A 15,207-nucleotide genomic window follows, 5' to 3' on the forward strand; every position below is an offset into this window, starting at 1 on the left:
GGAAAAGTGAGGGGAGCGCGGCCGCGCAGTGTCGGCGCATCAGACTCCCACTCCCCCATCCTTGTTTCTCCTCTGCAGAAGTAAGCAACCATTTGCTTTTTTTGATATTTTATTTTTAAAAATTTTATTCGTTCTAAAAAAATATTTTATGTGTAAATATGTTATCTTGCTCATAATGATCATCGTGGTTTCGGATGTGACGAAGTTTGATGAACACCCTGTATATAGTATCCATACATATAATATTTTATTTACATTTCATTTTTACTATCTTAAACAGATTTCTGAAAACTAGATATTATATTATAAAAGATACACAATTTTTTATTGTATGGTATTCAGGATAGGGTGGGTCTCATGTGTTTTTTTATTAAGCTAGATTTTAATGTTTTAATATTGAATATTGATTTTATGATTTCTGGAAGATTACCAATGTTTTTTCCCCAAGATGTAAACAATGACTTAAAGCTGGAGTTGTATTGCATCTGTGTAAAGTTACATTATTTAGAAATCTAGAGTTTCGAGAATTTTGTAAATTAGTGGGTTTTTTTTCTTTAAAAGTTTGTCTAATATACGCTTTTGGAGGGAATTTTTTTGTTTGTATGAAAGGGTTGGTTTGACTTATCGCAGTTTTGTTGCAAGGTAGCGTGAAATTAAAGGAAAGATTTAATTACATTTTTCTGAGATTCAATAGATAATATGACGAATAAAAGATATTCAAAGATGTGATTAAATTAAGTATAACACTGAATGAATTAACCGTGACACAAATTTACATGATGTGGGTATTCGTAAGTTTTAGAGAGAGAAAAAAGCAAAAGCCAATTGAACCGAAGCAGACCAGAGACACGCAGATTCTGGCGAGCTTTGATCGTGCCGACGTCGTGCAGTTTTTCGAAGATGTCATCAATTGAGGGTATATCTATTTCTTTCAAAATTTAATTTAAAGGGTAAATTCTAGGCTTTTTTAAACTTATTAATAATACTGTAAAAGATTGTCTAACTCTGCAACGTTATTTAGATAAAATGTTGCAGTGGTGCTCCGCTAATAAGTTTCAATAAAATATTTTAAAATGTCAAATAATAAGACCCATATTATTTGATAATCTGATGCGTAACTAAGTAAGTAAGTTTATTCATCTATAGAATCACGTTGTAAAGCGCCCTTGAGATATTATATTGCGATAATTGCACTTTATAAGTTATTCATTTTAATAAAGTAACGTACAATTAGTCTCAACTTCTGAGGTGCGCAACTTGGGTGTCGTTTTTGATCAAAAATTATTCTTCATTAGTCACATAAACAACGCAACTAGTTAATCACTGAAAATGTTGGGCTTCGTGTTACGTGTGACGTGTGACGTGTGACCAAGGAATTAAAAAACAAAGGCACTTTGAAGTTGATGTATACTTCATTAGTGAGAAGCTAGTTAGAGTACAACTTTACAATATGGACTCAATACTACAATTGTCGCCAAAATTCTCTGGAAAGAGTCTAAAAACAATTTTTAAGGAGCATCGTTTAACTAATTAATTCCCTTATTTAAGGTATTCTCCATCCGTGCTATAATTTTTTAAGTTAAGCTAAATGTTTTTTAATATTTTGTATATAAACACTTACCGACTTTTTTATGTCTACCGGTTTTGATACGTACCCGTCACTTCGTTAGGACACCAATTAAACCAACATGCGAAAACCCACTATACACCTTCACCATAGTTGCAAAAAAATATAAAACCAACACGACATGCATTTTAATAAGCACATGCACTGATTAAGACAAACATGCACTGATTAAATTATGAAAATATTGTATGTTGTTTAAGAAATAGTTGAAAAACGGCAGAGAGGATGAGGGGTGAGGTGAGCTTAGTAGGTTTAGGGTGACCTTTACAGTGGAAAATCGTGTAACGGACTATATTGAAAGGTTGCTTGGTTATTGATCAAATGAACTTTATTTTTTAAAGCTTTCCTAATGTGAAATATTTCCTTTTATTTGCTTTTAACCCTTTATTATTTGTATGTAAGATTTTAACTTCTGTACTTTTTTAAAGTCATAATTTAAATTGATTAGGTGATTTGTGAATTCGGAGAAATTATTATTGTGAAAACACCTCATATGTTCTTTTACAAGAAGATCAAAATTTCTTGATGTTTTTCCAAAGTAAACTGAAAGACAAGAATTGCATTTTTGTTGGTAAAAAAATGAATTATTCAATAAACCATTTTTATCTTAATTATTAAGCAATAATTTACCAATGTAGTTATTTGTATTAAAGGCATGTTTGATATTACTTGGTAAAAATGAAAACATCGATTAAATTTGTAATTAGTCCTGAACTTTTAAATTATGTTTTTTTTATATCAAAAACATTAAATTTGCTAAAACTAAACTGAAGTTTATTCAAAATTGTAAATTGAATATGGGATTGCCCAGAACTATTATCTTTCATCAACTTCAGTTACCCCTGAAAGAATTACTCGTCATGTGCTATCGTTTTGTAGCGTATACTAGTAATTCCGTAATAAACAGACACCATACACTCGGCAATAGTTTTCCCACGTATCGGATATATGTTTTTAATTAAGGGTAGTATGGTTCCTATAAAACAAACCTTTTGAACTTTTTCAAAGATAGTGAATGGTAATGAAATATTTGATATAATTGAGGACCGTTTTCACAAAGTGAAATTTCTACAAAAAAAAACCAAATGCGTTTTTTTATTGAAATGGGTTATTCCATGGCTTTATCGATTGGTGAAATAAAATTTTAACAAAACAATATATATGCGAAGTTGTAGTGGTTCAAATATCGTGAGTTTGTACAAAAATAAATAACTACACTACATAGCGTTTTCACAAAGCAAAATATCTACATATTTTTTTGGGGTGTTAAGTTTTTTTAAAATCGAAAAAAAAATCACAAATAAAACATGATTTTGGCCAACAAAAAAGAAGTATAATAAAAAAATAAAAAAAAAAAATTTTGTTATCACTTTATTTGTGCTATTATGTATGTAAAAAATATATAGGATGTAAATACCTAAATGTGTTTATTTACATAGGTACTTAGATGTGTCAGTAGACATAAAATTTTACAAAAAATCAGTTTAAAATGATTTCATGCAAAAGTAAACTTATTTAATTCCCAACATCATCAAAATCAATTTTCCATACATTCCTATCACAAAAAATATGTAGATATCTCTTTATTGTGAAAATTCGAGAATTTAAAACATTTTTATAAATAATTTTACTGATTCTACATGATTGATTTTTAGTTCATGTGTAAGGAATTTATATATTTATAAAATGTAGTTTTTATTCTATTTCAAATCGTAATAGTTTTATTTTTAACATGAAAAAACATTTTCCTGAAAAATTTACATTTTGTAGATATTTCGCTTTGTTAAAACGGCCCTCAATCGATAACATGAAAATCGCCATATATAAACGAATCCTCTAAAATATTTTATAATTTAATTTGTTTTATCATTTATATTTAAATTGTTTGAAACTTCTACTGAATGTATAATATAATTTTAAGGTAAAATTTTTGTTTCTAAATCTTGAGTAAAAAGAAATGTTTGTTTTTTAAAAATAATTAAACAAAACATGTTTGTATTATAATTTATCTGTATACCTATGTTAATAAAGTAAAAATAAATAAATCATTTAAACAAAATTTAAGATAGATTTCATAATACGTGAATCGAAATAAAAAATCGGCCAATTAATGTAAAAATTACCGTCATCTTTAAGTATAACACTATTTTTATTTGATTATGTTGGTAGCAGACATTACTCGTTTCGATTTCGTTTTTGAATTTTACAGTTGGTTTCAGAATGATTTATTTTGGAGCAAATTCGTCGACCTTTTAAATGAATATAATAAATGTCAATCTACTCTAATTTTACCTAACGCCGAAATATCTTACTCAGTTATAGGCCCATTACGCACGTGGATGGTGTTATACAAAAATGTGTCAAGCCACGTCAACCTCAATCTGAGATGATTAAACCGCAATAATAATACATGTATTACAACAATATTTCAACTCATTATGATATCATTATATCAACTCATTAGTTACCTCAAAACACTTTATTAAAAGACCCTTCACACAAAAATAAATACTCAAAATAACACTAAAAAAATATATTAAATAAAAACACAAAATTTGTAAACACGGGCACATATTAAACATACATCTCTTTTTTTAAAAATACAGTTAATGTTAATTATGTCAAGAAGCTTTTCTTTAATTTATCCTTAAATTTTTCGTAATTTATTTCTTAACGTAGATTTTGTGGTAAATTATTAAAAAGCTTCCGTCCTATGTGAGTATAATGATGTTTGGCCGTGGTAGTTTTAATTCTCGGTAGAGCGAGGCATCCTGTTCTCAACCTTCCCGTAATACGGTCCGATGGGAGGCTCTCCTTATGCACCTGGAGCATACAGCACTTTCTGTAGATATCCTCCACTCTTAAAACATTAAATTCTTTGAACAGTTCGGTAGTTGAGAACAAGGATGGTTTATAAAGTATTATTTTAATGATTTTTTTTGTAGAATTTTTAAGGGTCTATGATGAGCGTTATAAGCCCCCCCCCATCCAACTATTGCATATTGAATGATTGACTGTACTAGAGCATAATAAACTGTCTTTAATTGATCCGTCGATAAAATACCTCTCAGCTTTAAAAATATGTAGAGTAATTTTCTTAGTCTTTTGCACATTGAATCTATTTGTTCTTTCCATTTAATATTTTGGTCGATTATTATTCCCAGATATTTCATCTTAGATTTTTCGGTCAGAGTAACACATTGAGAAGAACAGTTTGTATGGTCTTCGCAGTTTTTGTTGTGAGATTTAAGGTCTATATGGTTATGTCTATTTCTATTGTTTAATGTGAATGTTAGGTAGTGGGTTTTTTCTGAATTCATTGTAAAGTAACTTTGATCCAACCACTCTTTAAAAACTTTTAAGTCTTAATTAGCCATTTTATTAAGCTCATTCCAAGTTTTTCCATTAAAAATCATCACAGTATCATCTCTATCCTTACTATTTTGCGTAAGCATATTTTTTAAAAATAATGGTACCAGTCTGGAAGATTTCTAAAATTCGTGGATTTAAGTATCAGTCGTCTTTTATTTCTAAAATAAATTTCAATGAACTTCCATCAGGAATTTTCACTTACAAACTTGAATGAGATAATTGAAGTTAACATCAGCATTTTTTAAAACCATGATTAATTATTTGGTTTGGCTGTTAAGTTTAAGAATACCTCAAAAACAATAACGCAAAAATATGTTTAACAACATAAATTTATTCATATATTTCAAGTTTTATTATTTTTATCTTTTTTATGTAAAACTATATGTAGTAAATGAAAATTTTTAGTAAAAAATAAATAAAATTTAAATAAAAGCTATTTGTTCTAAGCCGGACGTTAAAAATGCCTTTGGATTGCTTCCAATACAAAAAGTTAGTTGCAATTTGTAATAAACAAAACTTGTCAGCTATTCTGTCAAAAAAGGCGTCTTTTGCAGGGGTAGCACATTTTTGCAATATTGTTGTCATGTTAGCCACATATATATCTTAATTTGCACAAGAATTGTTTATTAATTTTACGTAATGGGAAACGTTAATGTAAATATGTGTATTTAATTAATGTAAAAAATGGTTTTTAGTTGTAATATTGTATGTTTATTTGTTATCTGATAAAAAAATAAATAAACATTACGTATGGCATCTTAAAGCTATGGTTCATTGTTTTTGATCTAGATGCATGGATTTTGGTTAACACATCGAGGTATTACAGAGAATTTGTAAATATAAAATAATCAAACTTTTTTTTCAAAGTAAGAATATCACTTTTGGACCATAATTTTGACACTCACTAATTTTTATCGATTTTGAAGCTTGACACATTTTTGAATAACACCATCCATGTATCGTGCCAATCCACCCGGCCTGGTAAATTAGGGTTGTGGATACTTATTTATTATTTTCTTTTTTTGTTTGATATCTTTAGTTTCTACTTGCGGGTGAAATTTCGGCAAAAGGACATCCAGTGGAGATTAGTCGGCTTCATAGTGGTTCGCGTGTTTACCTGCAAATTATTTAATAAAATAATTTAAAAAATGAATTATCATACAATATCAATTATGCGCGTATAATTTGTATTTTTTAATATTTTTTTTCTTTTACTGGTAAAGTTCAGAAATATTTAATTGTTTTGCTATAAAATTTGGCATATATCATTTGTTACCCCCCAATATCCAACCCCCGTTCTATACAAATAACAATTTAGGGAAAATTCCCAACAGCTCCAAATAAAAAAACGATGCATTTGAAATTACAAAGTGGATATTGTAATAGAAAATATATTGGCCGAACTGCGAGAAATCTAAAAATTAGAGTTCACAAACACCTCCGCGGACTTACTAGCAATAGTTGATCTGAAATCGCAAATCATATAAAGATACGAACCATTTTTTTCATTCACATAAAATTTAACTTTTGTATTTTACAAATAAAGGTATAATAACGAATAATTTAGAAAATATAGAAATCCAAAAAAAGATAAATTCTGACAAACCTTTGATTAATAATATTGTATTCCGAAATTCTTCCCCCTGTTTTCATTATTTCCAATAAATAGAAAAACCCACCATATTTTACCCCCTGCACCCCATCCGGCCTTACCACGTCAACTCCACCCAGCCTTACCCCCTATATCTAACCCTATCAGTACCTAATTACTATTCAGTATTCTGTATTTTGGTTTAGTTAATTGTTAAACTTGATGATGGGTAATCAGAATACCTGAAACTATTCTTGTTATAATATTTAACTCGTGTGTGGTCTGTATATAAAAAAATGCTTTATATTTAAAATATTTTTCCACAAAAAAAAATCTGAAATAATTATTTATCCCAAAAAAAATACTTAAGATTGAACTTATATTTCACAATTCAAATTATTTTCTTTCAAAGGTATCTATTTTTTTATTTATTAAATGAATTGCATAATGATGTTATTTTGTCAACTAGAATGTTTGTATCGTCCATTTCAACTGTTGGCCTATGTTGAGTCCTAAATATTTTACATGTTTTAGTGCAGTTAGTCTTTCTATGTTTATATTAGCTTTAATTATAGGGCTCTTGGCCTCATAGAGTTAGGGACTCGTTTTTTTTTGTAATATGTAACTTTATATGAATAAATAATAAGAAATAAAAAAAAAGCTTTTTTTCCTTCGTCTTAAAATGTATGAACTTTTCAAAATTATGTGTTTGTCATTTTGATAATTTGATGAAGTAATTTTTCATGTTTTTATTTGTTGACGAGTCCAATGTCATCGGCAAACATAATTATTTTCTCATTCAAGTTATATACATACCGATGGATGATTAATGTAAAAAATGTATAATAATGGGCCCAGGATTGATCCTTGCGGAGCTCCGTATTTTAATAATCGATAAAAGTCAATCCACTCTATGTTTTTTATCGGGCCGGGTGAATTTTTTCTATGGTGTGTAAACGACCATACGGTGAAATATTACAGTTTTAAAATAGCATTACAATAGCATTTTACGTGCTAGTAAAATAATATCAACGTTACCGTTTTTAGCATCACGAATTGTCGTTCTAATCATTCTTATACCGTTTAAATTTATTTCAACAGAGAGGGACAACATTTTTGAGAAGGTAATATGGAAGTCTAGGCATTTACGGGGATTATGACCTGTCATTGGCTGGTTTAAGTGGTCACTTTACACACTGTGTAACTCTGCAAGCACTTGGACATACTCCAACATTGTTGATTCTAATATCGTTTTAATTTAATGTCGTTCTAATACCGCGAAGTGTCCGCGTCGAGAAACTGTACATGATCCTAGTTTAGTTTATTTGATTTTACTTTCGACAGAGTTAAATCTAATGAGCTAGTCAACAAAGACCCTGTTTATTCTTCCCAGTTGAGTAATTAATTTAACCACGATGGACCCCTCGGGAGAAATGATTGGACTACATACAATAAAATCTAACGACGTGTTAGTAGATTCATCTTACTCGACTGGAAATACAAACATTACTGCAAAAAAACAAGAGAAGTGCGCTTGCGTTTGAAATTCCAATTAAAAAGTAAACAATTCATTTGTTTCTTGGTAATTTCAACGCTTTTTGCAAGAAAAAAAAAACTAAGTGTTTAATGGAAGAGTTTTGTGGTGAACAAATTTGGTAAAACAAGTAAGCAGTTTTTCTTATTTTTATTCGCAAATACAGGGAAACAGCAGTGTAATTTATTGAATGATTTTATTACAAAATACAGGTTATATTATTTTTCCCTTTAAATACCTCACTGGGCACAACCGTGTCAAAGCATTCATTTACTTCACCTTAACTAATGTATCTTGCCTTATGAATATTAATAAAAATATTAAAAAATAGAAAATTAAAAAACATTTATGAAAACTAACAAATTTCAACAGGAATGGAGAATACCTTAAATAAGGGAATATGGAAGTCTAGGCATTTACAGGGCTTATGACCTGTCGTTGGTTGGTTTAAGTGGCTATTTTACACACTGTGTAACATTCACCATTTTACCTACGTTTGAATATCCATATTTCTTCAATTCTTCCATTTGTTGATTTTAGTGAAGTTAAAGAGCTGAAACCTTTATTGTTGTGAATAGATTCATCTGACTGAATTATTTCACGTACTAGGCAACACCTGAAAACAATTTTTAAATTTCTTTTTGGACCAGTTGGTTTCATTACAATATTTGAGTTTGTCCAAATGTTTGTAGACAAAAGACTGGATTTCACCCCCTGGGGAGTCATTAAAATTAACAAATTACAACAGGGATGGAGAATACCTTAAATAAGGGAATAATTTGGACAAACTCAAATATTGTAATTTATTAAAACGTTAAACACTTCAAAATAAACTGTTACTAAGTTCATGTTAATTTTATTATAAATATGATGTTTGTGCTTGCACTTCTTTACTTGTAAAACATTTTATTCCTTAATTTTTTTAATGATTCACACCCCCAGACGCACACTATGCTCAAGGGTCTATGTTAGAATGCTGCCGAGGTACATAAACATGTCCACACTTTTAACTTTTAAAAGACTGTGGTAAATAATCCCTTTGCGCGCGGTGATGTAACATCGTGTTACCACTAGTAAAAGATGGAATATTCTAAGGTTCAGACATGAGAAAAAAAAAAAATGGAGACATACTATTTAATAATTCCTTTTTCATAATTGATGCAAATAAACATATAATTTAACCCTGTTATAGCAAAATTAATTCAAAATCATCGCATGTTACGCGCGTGCGTCTCCTATCACTGTCATCAACCGACTGAATAATGAATCTGGTTTAGACAACACCCGCCGCAGAACAGCGTCTCTGTCTTCCTTGTCATGACATATATCTTCGTGCACTCTCTTGTATAAGGTATCTGTATAGGTGTGTTGCTGAATTAGCGGACATTTATTCTTCGCGTAACAAGGATAAATATTTTTTGTATTTACTTAACGCATAGTTATACAAATTTAGCTGTGCAAATCGGGCGCGAAAATGTCCATTTGAGGATTACAAAAAGTATGAATTCACCATTTAAAAAAATAAGAGATACATATCTAGTCTTGTGTCCTATGTCGACCAGTATGACATCACAGCCACACAAGAGTTAATGTCACTATCTTTTGATTGGAGAGAAAATGCGGAGTTGTCAAGTCGGCCAAATTTTAATAATTTTGTTTTGTCAACATTAATTGTTAAACCCAGTTGTTAGCCAAATGCATCCAAGCTATTTATTTAATGACAACTTATTGAAATTTATTAATGTTCGTAACTTAATGTATATTGACTTAAAATGCCTAATATTTTTTGTGGTATTTGGTCATCAGACTTTAAGGATATGAGAAGAACACTGTAGTATTATAATGAATGGGGTGTTTTTTCAGCATTTTACTTCAGTTTCAGTTTCAGTGCTGCAGAGCAGCGTTTATTTTATAATTAAAAAATACATAAAAGAATTTGTTACCCACTAAGTCTAATTACTACACTTGATAAGCAACTTCAGCTCTATGGGAAATTGGATACAAAAATGTTTTCTTACGTGCGGTAAAAATTTGAGCATTAAATTGTACTACAAAGTTTCTTGAAAATGTCCGAAAAAAATACATTTTAATAAAAACGTACTACTTTGAACGACGTCACTAGTTTATATAAATCAACCAATGATACGAGAGCTGTGAAAGATATCCGGTTTACTAACCGTGAACAGACCAATGCGGAGTAATTTCAGAAATACAGCATTTTAAAAAAATCTTTGCGCTGATAATATGATACAAAAAAAAATATGTTTGGTTTTGTTCAATAGTCTATTAACAAATAAAAAACTATCTTAAAACCACGGATCTTCATTGATTTCAAAGAATACTGAAGTTCGTGATATATCTCGGTCAAAAATTGTAGAAATAAGTGAGTGTCACAATAGGCCCTGTAACCTACTGTGGATTGCCTTAATGTGCTCCTCGTAATGTGCTGAGGTCATGGGCCAGGAAGCAAAGCAAAAAATACCTGGTCAGCACCGTGCGAAGGAACTGATAAAAAGGTACTCGCAAAGTTTTGCTTTTGACCTGATAAACCTCAGCCGAAATCAACAGACGATCATCACTAGAGCCCTTACAGGGCACTGTAAATTGAACAAACACCTTGCTAGAATGAACCTTTTCGAAACTTCTAGATGTAGGTTCCGCAGTGCAGATGAGGAAACACCTATACACATTATATGTGAATGTGATGCTTCACATTACAAAAGGAGCCTCATCCTCGGGGGATCACTGGTTAAACCGGAGAATGTTAAAGAGCTCGCCCCCTACCTGATAGCTCGATACTTAACGGATCTGGGCTTGGAGGGGGAGATTTAGAAAAATGTAAACTCTCGCCTTCCACACAGTAGCCAGGCTCTTTATAGACCTGGGCTTGGACGGCGAGAACTATTCACGGAGACCTGTCACAATAGAACGTCGACGCCAGGAGCTCTGACCCGCACCACTAAGAAAGAAAATAAATGGTTAAACTGCACTTGTAACTCAAAACAGACAAATCTAGAATAACGACAGAGTACGTCTGTGGGAGCAAATTACTACATTTGTAACGCTTTCATAATTTGCTCGTCCTCCATGATTTTTATTAAAGCTTACCCAAACATTTATTTATTTATTTAATCTAATATAAAATACAAATATTTAGTTCATAAAAAAATGTTTTTACAATAGGTACATTCAATATAATTTGATTCTTATTTATGGATGTAGCCACTCCACTGGCCCACAGGCACGTTCCAGAGTGTCAGTGTTTTATTTATTTCATACAAAATTGTATATACTTTCACCTCAATTGTTGTGTTAAAATTCAAAGAAATATAAAAAAAACATTTTAAAACATAACCACATCAATAAAACGAGAAAGGACTTTCAAGAAACCAAAATTATATTCTGATATATTATGAAACATATTCTTCAGATTCCTATCTAGTCTTTTAGCAATCCACTTATGGACTCGAGCTTTGAAAATATTGTTTTTCATTTTGTTTACCAATATATCCTTGCTTAAAAAATTGTAAAGCTTAGGGGGCAGAAAAGTATAATGCCTATATCCGTTATTTGTTTTTTTCTTTGGGAGCAGAAGTATTGTTTTTTGTCTTTGCCCAGTGTCGTAAATTGGTTGTCCGTCATTATGTCTGTCAGGATTTTTATGGAAACGTCTTGAAATTGTCTTTATGTATATTTGTCTAATGTCTTGTACTGGATTTTCTGTAAAAAGTCTGTCTGTAGAGTATTGGTAAGGCTTTTTGTGCTTTCAATAATGGCTCTAATATGGGTTTACTTGTTCCTCCCCATCCTATTATTCCGTAACTGATAATTGAATGTGCTAGAGCATAGTAAACATTGATTAAAGTAGTTTTGCTTAGGATGTTTCTAATGATTTAAAATAAATATATCATTTTTCTTAGTTTGGTTGCTGTCTTATCTACGTGTATGTTCCATTTTAATTAACTATCATTGTGCATACCTAGATATTTTGTATGATCGACCTTTTCTATAGCTTGGCAGTCACAGACGCTGTTTCTTGCATTTGTACATTCATGAATTTTAAGGGTTCTTACTATTGGCTGATTCCGTTTAAGTTAAGATTTAAGTTTTATACTTTCTATTTCTGAAAATTGGAATCGAGTTTTGGCAGATTGGGATGTAAACCTAAACGGGGAGAATTACTAATCTTGACTCCGCAACAATATCATCGAACCTTAACCCGATTCTAATTTTTTAAAGATTGTCTTGGTATGTAGTCACATGGCTCATAGCCTTGAAATTTAACTGGCTATTGAAACGATTGAAGAGTTAAGTACAGTATTTGAATACCTAGAGAAATTTTCTTAGAGGAAACTCTAATCGAGATAGCTGCACGATTGAATCAAATTGTGGGTTTTACTAATTGTTTGCTATAGGGTCGATTTGTGATACGGTCTAATTCAATACAGTAGCGATTTGCGAATACCATCAACGAGTTCTCTCTTCCTTCATTTCCTCGTTTATTTACGGAAATAAAGACGACTTTCAAATGGTTTATTGATTCTGGAGTATGATTGCTTAAACTGATTATTTAAACAGATAAAAATATTGTTTTTTAAACGTCTCTATCTTAAATCCATGACCGCAAATTGAAATTTTTCTATTTTTACTGTAAAAAATACAAAAAATTACAAATTTTAAATTGAAAAATATAGCTAATTTTTGAGTAAAGCTTGTTATTTTGTACATTGTAGACTTTTAAATTCAACAAGTTTTATTTACAAATACAATTTTCGCATATTGACTTTCGCATGTCTTTCGTATATTGACAATGACTTCAGAATTCGTGCATTAGGTATATTTTTGGTCTTTTAAATATGACCACATTTCTGATTATCTGAGGAAACTGAAATGGCCCAAAATTAGACAGCGGAGAATCTATCACTCCCTCTCACTTCTGTTCACTTTGTTTCATACGCCTAAGGCTCCTATATACCTCCGTGAAAAATTTAACGCTTATCATTTCATGGTTTCTTCGTTCTAATTCTCAAAGCATGTTCTTAATATCCATCCACAATTCCTCTTTTTTTTCTTATTTAGTGTCCGGGCTCGACTGTGTAACCACCCTCATCACTATACAAAGATGTTTTAACAGTATCTCTGTTTAAATCCTTTATGAAGAAGCATCTCCTTTGTCTTCTTTAACCTCCCTTCCTTTCCTTTTCATTCCGTTTTCCCGTTAAGTAATAGTATTTAACGTTATTTAAATACAAATACAGTTATTTCTATTATTGTTTATCTTTAGGATTTTATTAAATTTTCTATTGAATACGTTTTGTAACTTAAATTATACACATGCAACTTTTTTTTAATAATTGGTTGGAAAAAAATTCCATTTGGCAACAGGCCCGCTAATCTACAATTTGAATTATGTACAAAAAGTTAACCAGTAAAAAGTAATTAAAAAAAACGACACTAATTTAAAGTGAAAAATATTTTTAATTTCTTCTTGAATTTAGTAAAAACCCTAAACCTTGAAGTATTATTCATTTGTAAAATTTAATATGACTTACAATTTTTTTTCAATTGATGAAATGTCTAATAATACGAAAGGCGTTTTCATGGAAATATTGAAGGTTTTTTCACTTTACTGATAGAATATAATTTCCCCAATTTTTATTGAATTTATAGTATTTCTATACAATCCTTCGCAACCAATATATTTTTCAATGTGTTTAATTTAAATGTGTTTTTATCTATGTAATATAAAAAAATATTTATTTCGTACATTCAACATCGATTATGAAAACATTTTCAGAAAAATAGTAATTCAATTAAGGTAAAAAAAAAAAAAATTCGCTTTGGTAACGCAAGTTACATTGTGATACATGAAGTTCTATCCACAGGTTTATAATGCTAAAACTCTTCTAATTAGGTAAACGTGTAAGCAGAAATGAAAAAACAACCGAAACTGTAAAAAATTCTTTTTTTTTTCATTAACGATAAAAAGAAATCGCTACAAAGACAGAAAAACGATAAAAAAATAACGATGAAAAATAATAAAAAATGAAAAAAAAGTTAACTCACCTTACATGGTTTAAGTAATTCACGTTACATTATTTGACAAGTCATATTTTTCAACAAAATGCGTACGGATGCCACTGAAAAGTAACATAATTAACTTTATAGTCTTTTAAAAATATATTAACGGCAAAGATTCATTCATCTTAGCCTCTACTTAATAATGGAATACAATCTTCGAAAACCTCAGACTAGAAACCATAAAGTTAACACTTTAATTATTTTTATGCACCACAACAGGCCAGGAGGCCCGATTACAGTGTTTAATTACAGTAACAATTTTTTTTGTTCTCACCGGGAATAGAACCCGGAACCTTCCGCGGGTGATTCGAGCTTCTTAACCACTAAACCTGTATTCCTAGACAACAAACGTTTAACGGTTACTTCAAAAGTAAACACTAATGGAGCAAAAAAATCGTGCATTTATAGAATATGCAACTTATATAATAATATTATTGGAACCAATGCGAGTGATATCTTCAACTTGAATATTAATAAATTCAAAAGGGAAATCAGCGACAGCATGCAGGCATTGTCACCGTGGGTGAGTAGTGATGGGTAAATTAAATATTTTTTTCATTTTATTTTAAAGTTACAATGGTAAATATGTACAAACATTTTATTTAAAGTAGTATAAATTTATCTATGACACATTACGTAATTATAAGTTTTACAACATTAAGTCTAGTTTTAAATACCTATAATACTGTAACCTTATTATTGAATTGATTGATTTCAATAAATAAATAAATAAAAAAAATAAAAAAAGTTAAGTATCTAGGGCACATACGCACTGATGATTATAAATATGATCAGGACATAGAGATACAGAAAAGAGTCATCTATGTCAGGGTCTCTATGCAAACAAGATTTTTTATTTTTTCATTTCCTTTTTTTTTTTTCATTTCATTTCATTTTTTTGCACCACAAAAGGCCAGAAGGCCCAATTACAGTGGTGAATGACATAACAGAACAACCAGGCTTGAGAAAAATCACATTTTTTAATTTTTGTGTTCTCACCGG

The sequence above is a fragment of the Micrasema longulum genome, unplaced genomic scaffold, assembly GCF_059751315.1.
Source record: "Micrasema longulum isolate JH-2025_06_02 unplaced genomic scaffold, ASM5975131v1 h1tg000807l, whole genome shotgun sequence".
Lineage (NCBI taxonomy): Eukaryota > Metazoa > Arthropoda > Insecta > Trichoptera > Brachycentridae > Micrasema > Micrasema longulum.